At 41.2% G+C, this 18173-nt stretch overlaps 1 protein-coding gene across 2 annotated transcripts in view; it reads left to right on the top strand.

Moving 5' to 3' along the window:
- Positions 1-18173, top strand: part of LOC119659638 (pH-sensitive chloride channel 2-like) — a 101540-nt gene that overhangs the window by 23101 nt on the left and 60266 nt on the right. Inside the window, exon 1 of one of the 2 annotated variants that reach the window (XM_038067842.1) lies at positions 7257-7400. The exons of the other annotated variant lie outside the window; for it this stretch is intronic. The gene's annotated coding sequence lies outside the window, so the exon portion shown is untranslated. Of the gene's footprint in view, positions 1-7256; positions 7401-18173 lie in introns of those variants that run through there. 2 annotated transcript variants of the gene reach the window in all.

The raw sequence follows: 18173 nt of genomic DNA, 5'->3' as shown, positions 1-18173 counted from the left end.
GGATTTTGTTTGCTTATATTCATTTTTAAGATCCAACAAAGTTCAGGGAGAAGTCGCACTGCGTCCTTAAAAAGCTATTGTGCCCCTTTTACTGGTTATAGTGTACCTATTGATCATAGTATCTCACGCAAGCCTATAACCTTTAGGAATTTCAGTACATACCCTACTTCCAAATCTTTCAACTTTGCATCTGGTATTAAGGGTTCTCCCAGATGCCTCGACCTACTTTGCGCAAGTACCGGACACTGTCCCAGAACGTGTATACAGGTTTCTTCATACTCCGTACAGAACCTGCAAGCAGTGTCCGTAGATATCCCTAGCTTCCCTAGGTGATAGTTCAGCCGATAGTGACCAGTGAGAATTCTCACTATGATTCGGAGGTTATTTTTGGTGAGGTTTAAGTAATCCTTTGTGCGCATGGGTTCGTATCCCCGAATAAGTACCTTAGACTGCTCCCGCTCAGTGTAGTTCCTTCAATCGTTCCTCTTCATTTGTTAATGTCATAGCTATGAACCCATTTCCGATTCCACAGAAGGGTTCTGGGCCGTGTAAAGGTGTCCCTTCTTGGTTAGTTCGTCCGTTCAATACGGCCTGGAACCCAGAGTATCCAGACCTAGTTGAACCGACCGAGAATTTAGTTTAGAGTTCATCTGGTTGGACCTGAGTGCCTTGATCACCGCTAGGCTGCCGGTGAGAATGGCAATGTTCCTCCCACTTTTAGTTCCTTTGGAGATTAAAGGAGGCACATCTGTCTGATATATAACTCAGCTTGGAATATGCTAGTGTGCTTACCCATTGGCTCCAAGTATATTTTTCTTGGATCAGTGACCCCGGCACTCGCTCCCTCTGCTCTGATAGATCCGTCAGTGCACCAAGAAATCAGTTGCTGGTTTAAGCCGTATGACACAGCCACGCTCTCCCAGTTTGCCTTGTTACTCCAACGTCTTTTAAACTCCTTATGGAAGTGAAACCTTGTTGTCATGTTATCTCCTGGTATCAATAATTCGGGGTACCGCCTAGAAAGAATATCAATCTTCCTTCGACTTAGGAAGCTCCCCGCCTAATTGATACTCCCAGACATCCTGAAGATTGCCTTCCTTGCCTGCATCTGTATGTGCAGATAGAGAGGGGTTAATCCCAGAAGGACCTCCAGGGATGTCGTTGGACATGTATTCATTGGCCCTACTATTGCAGTGTATATCCAAAGTAGTATCTTCGTGCTGCAACCCCATTTTTTTTGCTACGGACCCACAGACTATCATAACCCTCTTGCCTTTCCGACAAGAGTTTCCGACATGTGTCTTCCAGAGTAATTTTTGGTCTGGCGTAATTACCAAATATTTGGTCTCTGTTTCTCGTCTCACCTCCATGTCATGTCACCTCATGGCTCTCAGGTGATCAAGCTTACGTTTCATAGTGAATGGTACTATGGTGGTTCCCCCACCTTCCTGCACCAGAGACAAGTAATCCTTAGTCCAGTTTGGATTCTATCACATAGGGTATCCTCATATTTGCCTTTACAGATTAAAACAATGTCGTCCGTGTAACCCTCGACCTGTATTCCAGTATTTATTAGCACGTCCAGGAGTTCGTCCACTACAATACTCCTGATAAGCGATAATAATACCTACCTTTGTACCTGTTAGTACTACTACTCTCTAACATTTTGCCCATCTAGAAAGCCAAGGTGTTTCCCATTCCCTTGTTTCTCTGCGATGTGTTGTCGAATGCTCCTTCGATATACAAAAACGTAGAGCATCCATCAGCTGATACAGAGCAGTTTCGGTTGACCTTCCTGCCCGGTAAGAGTGTTGACATTGATGTAGGGATTTACGCTTGATACGCTTGATTTCAGTTATTCTTCTTATTATTTAGTTAGTTCCCACTACCCACCTTACCCTAGCTTCTGATCATACCTCTTTTACTAGTTTCAAGTTCTTCTTTCGTCCGCTGCCGTCGTGAGGGAGGACCCCGGGAAATGTATTCTGAGAAGCAAGTGTACTCTGGGCTGCTCGTTCTCGGCAAATGTCCCATCTTCCTTCTTCAAACAGACAGAGGATATTGCCCCGTTTTTTTGGCTACAGCCTTGTATAGCCTGGTTGCTTCTGTGATTTGTTCAATCCGCTCACACAGTTCCCTCAAGCTTTGTCTGTTTGATGTGCGTAAAAAGTAAGGCACTGATATTGGTCTCGAAAGGGATCAACAGCTGATGGTCGTTTACATTCACTTGCTTGTTGCGTCCGCCATGTCTCACAGAGTTAGGGAGCTGGAACTCACTGAGTTCAAAATGGACCGCTTGTGGAACCCAGCTGTTGCTAAACAGGTCAGAGGCCACGTCCCGAAATGACGATAGAAGATCTGGCTTACTGCGGAATCGTGGAAACGGATCGATAACCTTAGTCAAGGGGTTGAAGGCTCTACTGACCGCTGCGAACGATGGCAGGCGTGGCGCACTCGAAGTCCGATACCAAGCGAAATCCCAGAGAGTTCAGCATAGTTTTCGCGTCGACAAGAGAGAATTTGCTATTACGCTTGTCAGGGAACCGGAAGATGCCACCGGTTGCAATAATTTTAGGAATGTATACCGCATCACGGAAGAGCTTGGATGTGGTCACAAATCTTTCGATGGTCCTATGAAAGACGTCAGCGATCGACTTCTCATCCACGATAATGAACAACTGAAGAGGTGATAAGAACAGGATAAAATAGCGAGTCACCGTAACATGCAGATACGGACTGTTCCTCCAAGCAGAAGAGAAATCATTTCCACCATCAATGCACTCAAACAGAGTAAAGCCGCTGGGCTTGACGGTCTCCCCGTAGAGTTATTTATTGCTGCCCCGGCAGTTAATGCTGATCTGCTGCTTCCACTCGTATAGAAATTTTGGGAATCTGAGACCTCTCCCACAAAAAATCGAAGAGGGGCATGATCGTCAAGAGTGAGTGTGACAACTGCAGGAATATCGTGGAACACATCAAAAAACATCTTGGAAGCTTGATCGTATCGACCGCATCCTACGGATTATTTTGGAACAATGCGCAAAGTTCAGATGTTCGCTGCATCTGCTCTTCATCGATTTCAAGAAAGCTTTCGATAGCGTGAACAGGGAGTATATCTGGAGTGCTCTACGCAGCAGGGTCATTCCAGAGAAAATAATATCTATTATCAGAGCGACATATGTTCGCGCAAAATGTCACGTGCTGCACCGAGGTAAAATTTCGGAGGATTTTGAGGTCCAAAGCGGAGTCCGTCAGGGTTGCATCCTATAACCGATATTATTTCTTCTTGTCATCGGTGCCGTACTTCATATGGCCTAGTCGGAAGGGCGTGGATGAGTTAAATGGACAATAACATCTTTCCCCAAACACCTGATGACATTTACTTGCTTTCTCACCGGGTCATGGACCTTGGACAAGTGGCTCTGGATTTGGAAAGGGAGGTAAGTAGAATTGAACTGAAGATAAACACGAGCAAAGCTAAGGTTCTCAGTCTGACGAGTCATCGCACTCTCCATATCTGCATTTGTATATATAGGAAGCATGGTTTCTGCAGAGAGTGTCACCGAACTGGTTGTCGGCCAAACACATTAGGGGTCCAAGGTTGTTGTTCGGTCTGCTTGACGCAAGAGCTCGAAATTTTCCCGTTAAATGGATGATCTTGTCAATATCGTCTCCTCTATCAATCGCAAATACGTCGTCTACATATCTAAACTATACTTTAGGCATTATTCCTCTCGAATCAATTTCTTCTTCGATTGATGACATGAACCTTTCAGGGAGTAACACCGAGAGGGGGTTCCCCACCGCTACTCCCGAAGGGGTTTTGTAGAATCTATCCAGAAACGTAAAATAGTTTTCGTTCATGCAGAGCCTGGTAAGGTTTACATAAATTCGAACTTCTCTTCTCCATTCCGGGCCAGATCTAAACTGGCTCAGCCATCTTTCGAGTCCGAAAATTAGCTCTTTCACTGGCGTGTTGGGAAACAAAACCTTCACGTTGAACTATACCATCACCTCATCCTCACCCATCCTCTCAATGTGTTGCAGCTTCTGTAATAGTCCATGGGAGTTAGCCCCTGAATACTTACTGCTGGTCGTCCCAAGGATATGGCACTCCTTGATCAATCACTTGGTCATGTTATATGTTGGTGAGTTCAAATCAGCAATGATTTTCGCTTCTCCTTCTCTTCCTTATGTTGGTTGGCATCTGGTTCTTGGAAGCATAGGATTTGGCACTAGGAGTCGCCCAATATTCGGGAATACCACATTAGCTTCTTTCAGCTATTTGATAAATTCGGGAAGCGAGTTGTTTCGCAATGCGAAGAAGTTTCCACTCTCTAATTTCCGAACAATATCCTGGTCATACTTAGCTTTATCCATAACGACGATATTGTTCACCTTGTCCGACTTGAGAAAATATAGCGTTCTACCACGAAGTTCCCATATTGTTTTTGAAACGCGTTTACAAATTTTCTTGTCTAATAACTTTCGTCAATTCCTGTTTGCGTCATGTTATCGGATTACGCTAGCCTAACACTATCTCAAACGAAAAACTTGTTCGTCACACAAGCCTGGCACTCGTCCGCACTGTCATCAGAAGTCGTAAGTGGCAGTTTATAGATCACACTTTAAGGAGGGGCGACAAATGCACAAATGCGAACTCCGTCATGAAATGGCATCTACTCTCCCAAGATGGCCGACGAGTGGGTTGCTCCAAGGACACTTAGCGCACAATAGTGGAGGGGAAGTGCGATCGTTTCAGAAAGTTTGGGGGGGGGGGGGGCAGGGAGCTGAAGCGCATTTCGGGTAACTGCGAACGATGGCGCGTAGATGTCGTTGGCGTGCTATACACCACCAAGGGTGAATGACAGCCATCTATTTATATAATTGTGTACCTTTAGTGAACCGGCTATGGTAGAAAACTCTTATTCTAATTTATTGATGTAATTAAGACAATATACAGACGCGTTACATATTGTTCTCAGAGGGAGGAGCAAATAAATGGCTTACCTTATCCTCCTTAAAGAAGGAGACAGAGTCAAAGCTGTAGGGCATCGTAGGACTGGCATAGCCTCGGGATCGGGACCTGAAGTAAATCTCAAGCTCGGCGAAGGATACCACAAAAATATCCGCACTACGTGTGTTATGAGAGGCGATGTGCAAAGTAATATCCGAGTTGGGAGAGAAAAGAGTACACATATCAAGAAAGATATGGCGTTGCTGTTGGGAGGCAGATTCAGGGTCCGGAGTCATAACAGATAGTCAACCCGTGGAAGGCTCCTTTTGTAAAAGAGGTCCGTTGTACAGCTTCAAGAGCGCGACACTCACGGATGCGGAAGGGGACCCAGACTACACAGCAATATCCATGGATGAATGTGATAAGGGAGTTGAAGGGTGTTAAGAAGGGCTGAATTCAGGTAAAGTCGGAGAAGGAAAGTAGGATAAAACCAGACATTTTGGAAGCTCTATTGATAATGTCAACGACGTAGGAACTGAGAAGAAGTTTATTGTCGAATATTACCCCCAGGTGTTGAAAGGAAGTCAGTAGTGAAAGGGGTTGTCGACTAAGAGAATAGGAAAAGGATGTTGTGGAGGGTTTAAGCGAATAGCATATCCAGTGACATTTGATGACATTCAGTGTCAGCTTGTTGACCGAACACCAACGGACCAGATTATCAAGGTTGGAATGTAAGAAAGCACAGTCCAGCGGAGACGAAATTCAGGCAAATAATTTAAGGTCATCTAGGTAAAGCAATCATGGGCAGGTGAGGATGGAGGTGAGGTCATTGATAAAAAACAGGAAGAGTAGTGGACCAAGTATAGAACCTTGGGGAGCACCAGAGGAAGGAGAGAAGGAGCGAGATGAGTAACCATGAAAAGAAACGCAGCAGGAGCGGTATGAGAGATGGAAGGAAAGTCAGGAGGTGATTGAGAGAGGGAACTTGAGTAGAGAGAGTTTAGAGAGGAGAATATTATGGTCAACGGTATCAAAAGCTTTGAAGAAATCAGTATAAATAGCATGTACCTCCTGTCGTGAAGTAAAACATTTAGCAACGAAATTGGTAAATGCCAGAAGGTTTGAAGGTTTCATACTGTTCAAGATTCAGGTTCCCTTTTCAACCCCGGCAATCGATCTTATGCGCCTCCCAGGGATCGGACGGGGAGATTTAGTGAAGGCTCGTACAGTGCCCAATTTGTCTTCTGCAGGTTTCGAAATGAACCAGGTGAGGATGTGATCTACTTGGGACGAGCGTAAATGAATATGTGGAGTCTAAAATTGGTTGGTAGATATAAAGTAGGCCATGAAATTTGACCACTAAAAAACACTCTAACACTCTAAGCAACCGACGCCCACTTGGTTATTTTAAACTGAGTGTCTTCCAAATATAGACTTGCATACATATTTTTTTGATTATTTCATTGGAATACCAATAGTTTGCAAATGTACCCAAAAGACGACATTTGAAAAATTATTCCAGACCTAAACAAACAAGCAAAACCAAAAAACCATATTTTTTTGCAAATTTTAACCAATTTGACGCCAAAACTTATTTGAAAACACTGAATAATGTAAAAATGCAATTTAGCAATTAGAGCGCACCTACGCCATTCCAGTCGCAAAAGTCTATTGTTAGCCAAATTAAAATTTATAATATTTCAATTGACAACTATATTTCCGTGAAAGAACCTTATTACCAATTCTGCAGTCTAATTTACTAAGCCTCTACAAATAGTTATAATCCACCAGCGCAACAGGGTACCAGTTAAGACACCAATTGACGTTACTACGTTTCTTATTCACCCACCATTTGCGTGCTAAATAGTACCGTTATTGATGACTTGCATCTTATCAAATTTATCCCTCCCATAATTACGAGGCATATCTTCAAAGGGTGGATTTAGGGAAGTATAAAATTACCTCGAAAATGGTCATTATGAGTTGATTAATTGCTCGTAGGATGTGTACAATGTACTTAAAAATTCCAAATAATTCCAACGTCTAGAACACAAGTTTATCTGAAAAATCCTCAAAAATATCTTCAAGGCTATCAAAGGCCCATCCCCGCAGATAGTATTAAAATATGGGTTTGGTATAATATTTTAATTCACACTTTCCCTGATATCCACAAATAAGATAGTCATTAGTGATAATCATAATCGTATCGTAAAAAAAACTAAATGCGCACAAATATACTTTGCTTAATCTTTATTTTTTCAAATTAATTATCGGATTTCTATAAAGTGTTAAAGATTCTCAGTACGGTTCCCAGTTATATTCAAGTCGGCAGCCGGGAAGTTTCAAATTCATGGTGAAGTTTTAGGTTTTTTTTTTTTGGAATCTAGTTCTACCGTTGTCAAGATAGTGTGGTGAAATTTTCTGAGACTTAATGTCTTTTGAAGTGAGTTCCAGTGATTTAAATAAATTGTTTAGATATTTCTGTGTCTAATTGGAATAAATGTGTTTAATTTGGAGTTTAAAATAATTTTAATAATTTTAGATCGAATATAATTAAACTTAAAATATTGCAAAGAATTCCACCCTTGCTCAATGCCAACAAATAAAACGTATAAAATATAACCATGAATAACATGACCTTAAAATTATTCAATTTCAAATTAAACAACTTAATTTTAATTAATATAACATGAAATTAAATTTATTTTCAAAGAATTGTAATTAAACACAAACAATATTAAACGCAATCAATAATAATTAAACGAACAGTATATGTGTCCATTTCGCTACTAAAACCATTGAATTGATCATTGAAATAGTCAAGATATTGGATAACTAGGTTTACTTCTACGTTTAATTATGCACCTGTATCTTTACTGTATCTTTAGTATCTCAGAACACAGATTTTACCTTGTGTTTGAGATGAATACATTCCAACCAAAGCTGGTTAATATATAAATCCTGAATACCGTGATTACCTGAATCTGTAAATAGAATAAAACTAAGAATTAAACCAACATTGTGGCCTTTAATGAAAAGATACTTAGTAATGTCATAAAAGAACATTATTTGACTTGGAAGTGAGTGAAAACTTGAATTGATTAACTAGTGTAGCTTCACACAAAACCAACTGAGAAGTGAAGATTCTAAAAATCTATCTGGTATCTAAGATACCAGTTCCGAGTTGGTGTGATAGATCTAAATGTGTTTTCCCGCTAACCCTGGTGTTTCCTGGCTTACATCAATTGGTAACTTAAGGGGGTCATCCGGTGTGAAGGCGGTTTTTTTTAGCTTTTTTTAGAATTTTTTTGTGAAGAACTGGAGAAAGATACAAATACGAATTTTTCACCATAGATTTATTAATATCTTGAGCGTACATAGTAATTTTTCCACCCTAATCGCATAGTTGGTTATTGAAATACAGGGCAATTTATACACCCATCTCCAAAAAAGGTGTTTTCTGCTGCCACGCTAGAGAGCGCTGCGATCATCTTAAAGAAAAAAAGTAAACGGTATTTTAACGTACTGGCTTAACTACAGTCCGCAAACTAGGATTATTAAAAAATATTAAAAGCTAAATTTTTGGTGCTTTGTTAAATTTTTTTTTGTGAATTTTGGTGTTTTTTTACGGCTTCTTCAATGAGTAAAAAAAAAACTACTGACTGAATCGCAATTATCCTAGTTTGCGGACCGTAGAAATATGTTCTGAATAAGTCGTGAAAATTTCAAAGAATTTCGTTGGATAGATTTTGGGCTATGGTGGCAGCCGATTTTCAACATGCAATTTCGAGAAAAACGCATTTAAAAAGTAAAATGGGGATTTTTAGCCATAAAACCTCAAATGGCCATTAATCTGCTATACCTAATCCATAAACCTTACCTTTCTTGAAGAAACACATGTACAGCCTTGGTTTCAATTTTTGTCCTTTTAGCGAAGGCAATCGAACGTCATTGGGATTGATAAATACGAGTTTTATTATGGCAAGCTTACGAGCTTATCACGTATTTAACACTATAATTACCGAATGGCTCCGAATATTAAAAAATCACTTTGCCCATATATTCTACACTATATTTAGATACAATTGATGCCAAAAAAAAATCGATTCCGCGAATCCGACACACGGGATGACCCCCTTAATTTTTCTTCCAATAAATCAGTGTCTAGGCAAGGACATTATCTTTGGGCTCCAAAGACTGTTTCTTACTCAATGCAAACTCAAGGACGAGAGATACCAATGACATCAAACTGAGCCCTAATCAACCAAAGAGGAGTACGCCAGCATCTTCGCAAATAAATTGAGCAACCGAAACTTGCCCAAACTCAAAAAGGATTCATTGCTAAAATCCTCGAAAAACCTTGTAGAAATCGAAAAAAGAATCTGTCTGTCCAACGTAACCTTCCTGAGGATTAAATGTCTGGCCAAAGCGCTAAAAAACTAGGAAATGAAATGAGGGAGGGCCATCCCTTGACTAAGATTTGGGAAGCAGGAAATGGTATTTTGATTCCCTATTTTTATCTATAGCAAAAAACCTTTCTATCCTTGGGAGAAGATATTGTTTATTCCCAAATCGTGACCTTTTTATAAAATAGAAAACAATAATCTATGAACAAGATTCCTTTGGCCTGTATTTGATAAATTACCTCCAGACGAAAACATTCCTTACTACGTTTTACGCCAGACATCCAGGTCCTATCAACACTTTTGGGTACTTTTTTGGTTCCAAAATTTTTTAGACCAACGTATCATCGGCTATATTTCGTTTGAAATGATCTAAAAACTGTTCAATTAGTAACAGATAGGGCAACCAAGCAGAGGTGGTCTTGTTATAATGATTTACTAAATTGGAAGATAGCTAAGAGAACACCCTGGTCAACCGTAGTCGACCTGGAGAGGAGAGCTATGCTGTAAGCCATTGCAAATGGGACCCTACTTTCGTTTGGTTTTATTACGATAAATTGTGGCCTATTCGGGTCCCTGTGTCAGAAAGAAAAAATCAGTTTCTAAACTTTGCTCTCTGCAAAGTTTCACGTAGACTTGCCTTCATCGTTTTAGATTTGGGTTGCAAGTTCCTATTCCTAAGGTTAGTAATCAAGACCGCCCCCGTCTTTTGTTCCACAAGGTCAAACTGAACCGGTTATCCAACGCATTGATATCGCTAAATTCGTACATGCATAATTTCTTTTTCATCGAACCATGGATGAAGCTGCCACCATACGGTGCATAGCCCTCAAAATACCCTCCACCGGCAACTCCAATACCCTGTAGTGTCTCTGTTCGTAAAAAACCCAATCAGAATTGCTAGTCCTGACAGATATGAACCAAATGGAACTGCAGTCGACTGTTCTATCTAGGGCCGAAAAAGGCTCATTAAAAAACGGGCGGCAGTCGTGAAGCGTATGCGGTCGGCAACGTTTCTCCAGAAGAACGTCAGTAAAAGCATCAAAAAACGGGCTGATGGAACTGGAGCAATTTCAGGATCGCACCTCCTTCAACAGGCGAACGTGGAGAGCACCGGAAGATGCGTAGAAAGCAGAAATGGCCGCACTTTCCGCTGAGGACACTATAAGCGCCAAACGGATCGCAGATAGCCCATTTTAAACCGAATTGGGGAAAAAGCGGAAAGAGGAAGACGTGCCTGAAAAAGACTTTATAATTATTTACAGGGGCCCAAAAAAAGAAGGCCGTCGCCAAAGACCTCTAAGATAAGGAGGCTACAAACCAAACGCCAGTAATAGAGAAGATGAGGAAAGGAAGAAGGACTAGACCGTCGACTTTGCTCATTAAGACAGGAAAGTTAGGTTCTCTGCAGGGATCGTGGTGCGTATGGGGGGGGGGGGGGGGAACTAGAGTAACCGGAGTGCATCCGCTCACCAGGTGCTAGTGTAGTTCGCTGCGGAGGGAATAGTTTGGGAATAGAAAATGCAACTTCAGGTTTTGCTAGTTGCTTACCAATATTTTCGGGCTTCGGCGTATTCAGGATGCAATGTTACATTGACATTGCAGACAAATTCCCCATTATTAGCGCGAACTTTCGTTTCCAAGTAGTATACGGAAAAAAGTCGTTGCACAGTACTTAGGACAGTTGGACTCTTTCGCAGCTGAATTCTCACGTGCCCAAGGTCGATCTGAACACCACCGCCAGCATATCTAATTCCGTCAGCAAAAAGAATCAAATCTTATATAGGATTCATATAGGATAAACAAATTAAATATCGACGGGAACCGACGGGAAAAGTAACTTCAATTTCACAGATACCGAAAACCCAGGGCAACCCGCAGAATGAAAAACAAATCCTGTTAAATATGAGTCAAGTCGCATTTACTTAAATGCAGATAATGCATTTCAATCCACTCCATCTCAATGGCGGTTATCGACTTCAGGATGTTCCTTTTTGACGAACCCAGTTCCATGAATATCATATAAGCCACTTCGAGTCCTCGCATAAAGTCCTCGGGGGGGTGGAACTTAGCTTGCAACGACTCCTAATGGTTACATAGAAATTAATCCACCGCAGTTCAGCAATGTAACTGATAAGGCACTTTCTAATGCTTTCGCACTTTTTCCCCCATAAAGTTAATTGTATGCAGCATTCCGTATACCCCAATGTGAAAAAAAAACTCTTTAAATAACAATCAACCGCCTAATTTAGTTTCCAAAAAGTTTCTTTCCTTTTAAACTCCTCAGATTAGAGCCCGAAAAGTGTCAAGTCTAAAAAGTTTTTTCTCCTCCTGATAAGATGATCTCGCTTACCCGCAACAAAAGTAAACCCGCTAACCCGCTGTTTCGATTCAGAGCACACCGATCCGCTAAGTTAAATGCACCTAATTGCATGCGGGCGTGGACACAGTTTCATGATACTAACTGAAAACTAAAAACTATTAACTATTGAAGAATGAATTTTCAACTCATCCCGCAAGTAGTTTAGATGTTACAAAGGAGGAAGTGGAGCGCCTCGGATTGGGGCCATTATGTATTGTCAAAACGGTTGAATTTAATTTTTTTTATTTGATTTCCCGCGCTTCCCGCCAGGGGTATGGCGAACACGGAGAGAAATATAGAAGGTCGTTTCCCTTCAAACTAATCGAATAATGATATCGGGCGTACCCCCTTAAAAAGTTATGGTCCTCGAAAAAGGGGTCTATATCATCATGAAAAGTTTTGATACTACATATATGGATTCCGAATAAATATGCAGGTCGTTTCTATAGCTGTGGCGGTCTGGGCTAGTCTGATTATGCTTCAGATTAGGATAAAATCTGTGTCGGCCTAACAAACAGGATGTGAACATGCGAAGAATGGCCGATGGAGACACTGTCTCATCAATGTTGATGAGCCCCTTATACTTTTTTTGAAGATGCGAAACATACCTTCTTTAACTGTCCTAGGTCTGCAGTTGTAAGGAGGCAAACTACAGTGGGCAACGTATGTGCCTTTTGGTCGGTTACGAAACCTTAAAAAACTGTGACTTGCACCCTTTTCAATATGAACTAATTTCAAAGTAATGACGGTGATGTACCAAACGAACCAATTTTTTCTGTGCAATTTGACCCTAGCTAGATTAACCCTTTTTATAATGACGCTGCCTGAAAAAATTTAGCTAGGCCCCTGCTAATTTGTCAATCCCTAAGTTAGAGCACTTCTAGATAGCACCAGGCTAGACCCTAGCTCATGATGAGTAAACCGGTAGAAAAATGGTAATTTTCTAGCTGAACTAAGAAATAGAAACAAATCCCAGGAATGTAATTTCTTTGAACTATTGATTTTGGATGAGTCTGTGATTTTATCCGTAAACCGTTCAAATCTGGGCCAAAGAAAACTGGAGACCGACGCTTCACCAACTCGTCCATCGCATAGTCGAAATGCATATTATAACTACAAATGTGGACCAAAGAACATGAGAGTAATTTGCTCTCCATTTGGTCTGGTCCAACATCAAGTGGATGTGGACTTAGGATCCCTCTAAAATATTCCAGACAACCCCACATTAAAGACTCAATTCTGACCAAGGCCGTGCTAAAGGTTGCCCAGAAATTCTACGTTCATTTCATATTTTGTTCTGAATTTTTTTTTAAACCGATTCAATTCAAATTTAACAGAGGCTTTAGTCATACAAGAGTAATATGTGCCAAATGTAGAAGCGACTCCTACTCCCAAAAAATATTTTGTTCTCTTTTTATAAAAAACACGTGGTCCTGGGAGTTTAGGTCAACCGTAAGAACTATTTCATATAATTTAGCGTAAAAATAGCCAATCTTTTAATCCATTTCGGATATGTCAATTCTAGAGTTTGCGTTGGCTTGAAAGTTTCATTAACGAAGTCAAGATTTACTTCCTGATCCTTGTCAGTTATCACGAATGACAGCCTAGCGCATCTGCAATGTATCGTGGATAATGGGGGTAGTATTTCCAACCGTTAATATAGAATCTGATCCACTCAAACAGTCAGGCTTTCGCCGCGGTGAGCGGAATTTCCGCAACATTCACCCTAGCTAGCTACTCCAAACATTTAATAACCAATATGGTACAACTGAAACCTCGTTTTTATGGCACTAATTGTTTCGTTTGCGTACATTTCAACGTCTTCAGGTTGTTTCGCGACAACAACCATGGCTATATCATTTGCGAAACCGGTTATCGTGGCCTCCTTTGGCAAAAGAAGGATCATTATTACACGTCCCACAGGACCGGACCCAACACTGAACCCTATGGTACTCCTTCTACCGTACATGTTTCAAATACGCTAGTAAACTAGTCGGGTGTGGAATTAACAGCGAGTTTAAGAACCCACCGCTTCTCCTGTAAATCTGCCCAAGTTCCTCCTCAGTTACTACAAGTATTCAGTCCACCAATAGTTTGACCGCCTTTTTGCGAGAACTCACCGCCTCGCCATAGCAGCGTCGCATGCTCTAATTATGCGTTTCATCATTTGCTCTACCTTTTCTGACCTCCCAATTGCATCCCTATGGATGCTTGCCCTTCAAACTTTTTCACGGACCTGCCCTGGTTTCCAAGACCGCGGGAACGCACTTCGCTGCATGGCCCATATTCGATCTGGAGGAAAATTGCCATCCTCCTCGCCAATGCGTTATTCATATATGTCAGATCGAGTATTGAGCCTGACCCTGCCCCACAAAAGGTGAGCACATTTCCTGTATTTGCAGACACCAAGTCTAGCTCTGTGAAAACCTCGAGCAGGATACGGCCCTTGGTGTTCGACTGCTTCAATACACAGCCCACGCGTTGAAATCACCCGCTATGATTTTGGGGTTTTGATTTCTTCTCTCCTATGTCTGTCTCTGCCTGTCTGTCTGTCACACGCATTTTTCTCGGAAACGGTTATAGCGTTTGACACCAAATTTAGTGCAAAGGTTACGCATACAACAGGTTATGTAATTCTACGCCGAATTTGAGGGGGCAGAGGTCTGCATACATTCAAAAATTCAAATAAATTTAATAATAGTATATTATCATAATTTTTAGTAATTGACCGCTCGCGTGCAAGCATGTATCGGAGGACACTTCAGGGTAACTTCTGTATCTACGGGCGGACCTTTGCGGTCTATTTCGCCAGCTTGTTAGGCTTTTCGAATAGTTATCCCCTCTACGTCGACTTCGATCATCATCCAACCCAGTAAACCATGGCGTCGTAGCCTCCACTGTTGCCGCTAAGGTTTCTGCCGTTGTAATCTAAACCACAACCACCTCAAAGTTATTGCTTCTGTCATAGGTATTACCATCGCCATTGCTGCTAGTACAAGTCTCGTCGCCACTGCTGTTACTGTTGGAGCGGCAGATGCTGAGGCATGATCCGAGCCCCAAGCGTATACATAGCCATTCTGACCGACAGCTAAACGGTCATTAAGACCTTGTACTCAACGGCGACATCCTCCAGGCTGTTGAGGCAGTACAAAAATGCTCTGGGTTCATGGACATAGAAAAACAGATGGAATGAGCGGTTCGACGGACTGGCCAGGCTAGGCTCTACTCCAGGCAGTCCTTCGGCGAGTAAAGTCTGTGTCCCGCTGGCGACTGTCAATAAAACCCGATGACGAGAGTTCTGTACCAGACGCGCGTAAATGCATGCAAGATAGGGGCGGTCTGCATGGGGCTTACAGAGGACCATGGTGCCAGAATCAACATACCCTACAATTCGCATTGTCAAAGCTGCGGAGAAGAGGGAGAAACCTTAATGGCACTTCCTTTACGATTGCCCAGCTCTAACTAGAGCCAGGCTACGGACACTAAACTATTCTTTGAGGGCCTCCGGGAAATCTCTAGATGAATGGTGGAAGAGCCGCTTTCCTTTGTTCTGAACAATAAAAGAAATATTATATCAACGATTCTTTCTAAAAATATCCTAAACGGGACTGTTTTCGTTGTCGCTATGTTTTCTTCTCTTCACTTCTACTGGTCAATTTGGTCAGATTGACAGCTCAGAGAAATTAAGTGATCCAATCTAATAAATAACGCACACCTGATAATATAAGGTTCTGACCACCACCATCTGAAGGCCTATAATGTAAGGAAATATTGCTCAAAATTTGGTTGACTACGAAAATATATTATTTAAATCTAGTTCCACGAAATAGTGCATCAAATAATGACCGACAATTTAAGGTATCTACAATGACTTTTTTTTCACTATTGAAGCACTTTCCCTTCAAGTATTTGTGGAGTGGGAAAGTTCAAGATAAACGAAGTAGCTTTCTTATCATGATTTTCAAGTGGGGAAATTGCGTTCCCTACATCAACTGATAAAAGGTCATTCCCCGGCTAGGTTGGACAAGAAATAGGTGAGAACTACACTTGAAAAGATGCAATTGCATGCTTACTAGCTTATTCCGTAGTTTTAAGAGGATTTTAACATGACTTCATAGCTGAGGCAATATAAGTAAATTTCAGAGTTTTCTTCATGAGTTGCTATATTAGATACCGCCTTATAGAATTTCATATTATATGATCATTACTGGATACTTATCTGTCACCTTAATGACTTGCATTCCATATTGCTAACAAGCTATTGTAAATTTCCCAATGATTCTTAGGCACTCGTAGCAGTAGTTTAGTAATGATTTTACAGACGTCAGGTCGTTACCCCCTTCAAAATATTTTCCTATTCCATTCACCCGCTGTCACGTAGTCCTGATGATTTTCGTGATTTTAGAATCGTAAGTAAAATAAATTTACCCCATTACCCCCATCTGAGCACAATACAAATCCCTAAACGCTTAACTTCAATAATCGAGTTCGGTCAATTAAGGGTCATTTACTAAGTCTTAATGAAACATAATGTTAGGTGATCAATGTATATAAATACCAATAAAGCATGAACCCCCAGCCCGTTTGGCGAAAAGGAGGAACGATTCGTAGTAGGCTGTACAGCCGTGTAGCACTCAGTCGTTCCGAAAAGTAGGTGGGGCCTTATACTGTCATTCACTGCTCTTTGGTGTAAAAAAACTAGCAAAGAGTTGACTTATTGGTAATATTGCGAAACGATGTTAACCACGCTCCAGCCCCTTAAACGCGAGACAAGTTCATCCACACATAGCCAAAATTTGGGTGATATGTTCGGAATTTTGAATAGTATCCGCTTTTGCAGGTATTTCAAATCGGTCTTCGGAGGGAATATTAAACACATTCGACGTGTTTGTTTTGTTCTTCTCCGTAAAGTGCGAATTCAGTATCAACTTCACACATCGTAGAATTTTTGAAGACTTATCTAAAGCTAGGTTGTTGTTTAGGATCTGCGGTATCTATCCTAAGTCCACATCCACGTGATGATGGACCGGACTAAATGAGGAGCAACTTACTCCCACGTTTTTTAGTCCATGGATCCCTAGTTTGGAGCTTAGCACCCCAAGCATTAAAAATCGAAAAAATCAAAAATTGACTGACGGTTTCGTCCAGGGCAGAGGCAACTCATCAGACGCTGTTTCACCTCTGCCCTGGGAGCAGCGTGACCGAAAAATGGTTCTCCGTATATGGATGAACGCAGACACAATTTAAGGGCTTAATTTTTCTGGTTTTCATTGACTGTCTGTAACACGCACTTTTCTCAAAAACGGTTGCACCGTTTGACACCAAATTCGGTGAGAAGGTGGGAACTGTAAAAGCCCACGCATGCAGTCAGTGACATTATCCTATGTGAAACTTAAGAGGCGGCGCCCATATACGCAAAGGAGGGGTGTACTCTTTTTTCATCGAATATAGCCATCTGGGTTATCGAATGAAAAGTCTCGATTAGCACATTCCAAATCAAGTCTTAGTTTTGAAATCGTTGACGAAACGGGCGAGTAAAGGGGTCATAAAAGGGTCTCTCAATTTAAAGGGCCATTCTCAGAAACTACCTACTAGAAAAATTTGAAAAAAATCATGATGATGCCTCTATATGACATCTAAGCTCCGAAATATCTTCCATACCGATATCTCCTAAAATGAAGTTAACAATAGTAAGGTAAATTCATCCTAGGTCCTTGAAATTGCATTAATATGGGCTTTAATATGGAGCAGCCTACTGGTTTTAGTGGGTTTGGTGGAAATCTTATTGTTATTAACAAAGTTACAGTAGATCAAAGTTGCCACTTTTACGTCAAATTGGTACTTCTTAAGAGATAAAATGTCAGTACTACATCGAATTGGAGATCGGGACGCATATACGCTATCAATTAGTCTATAAAAACTTAGATATTAAATTAAACTTTAAATTTCAATGATTTTTTTGATCGATAGATACCGACCGGGCCCGTGGTGAAAATTATGTGGAGAATGGGGCCCGGGGTGAAAATTAGTATTCCAGGCCTATAAAAAAATTCCAGGCCCAGGAGGAACCCTTTTTTCATGGAGGAAGAGCTTCAAGCACTGCTCAAAATGGTCAACTCGTTGTTGTTTTTGGTCGATTGTCAGCTCACGCGACGCCCGCTGAACAGAATTTTCGCATAACCAAACTTTTATGCAGGATATGTCCAACACGTTCCTTTGAAATCTGTATCTCAGCTATCTCGATCAATTCACTTTGCGGTCATCCAAAATTATTTTGTGGATTTTTTTGATGTTTTCCTAACAGCCTCTTTTGGGCCTCCACTGCGTGCATTGTCCTCGATGCTTGAAACCATTTTTTTTGCCAAAAAGCAATGCTCTATTAACGCACGGGATTCCTTTTTGTTCATTTTTTTTTCAACTAAGAAAAGTTAGTTCACTTACAATGATCTAT

The sequence above is a fragment of the Hermetia illucens genome, chromosome 1, assembly GCF_905115235.1.
Source record: "Hermetia illucens chromosome 1, iHerIll2.2.curated.20191125, whole genome shotgun sequence".
Classification (NCBI taxonomy): domain Eukaryota; kingdom Metazoa; phylum Arthropoda; class Insecta; order Diptera; family Stratiomyidae; genus Hermetia; species Hermetia illucens.
The sequence above is the reverse complement of the archived record's forward strand: the minus strand, read 5'-3'. Positions and strand labels throughout refer to the sequence as shown.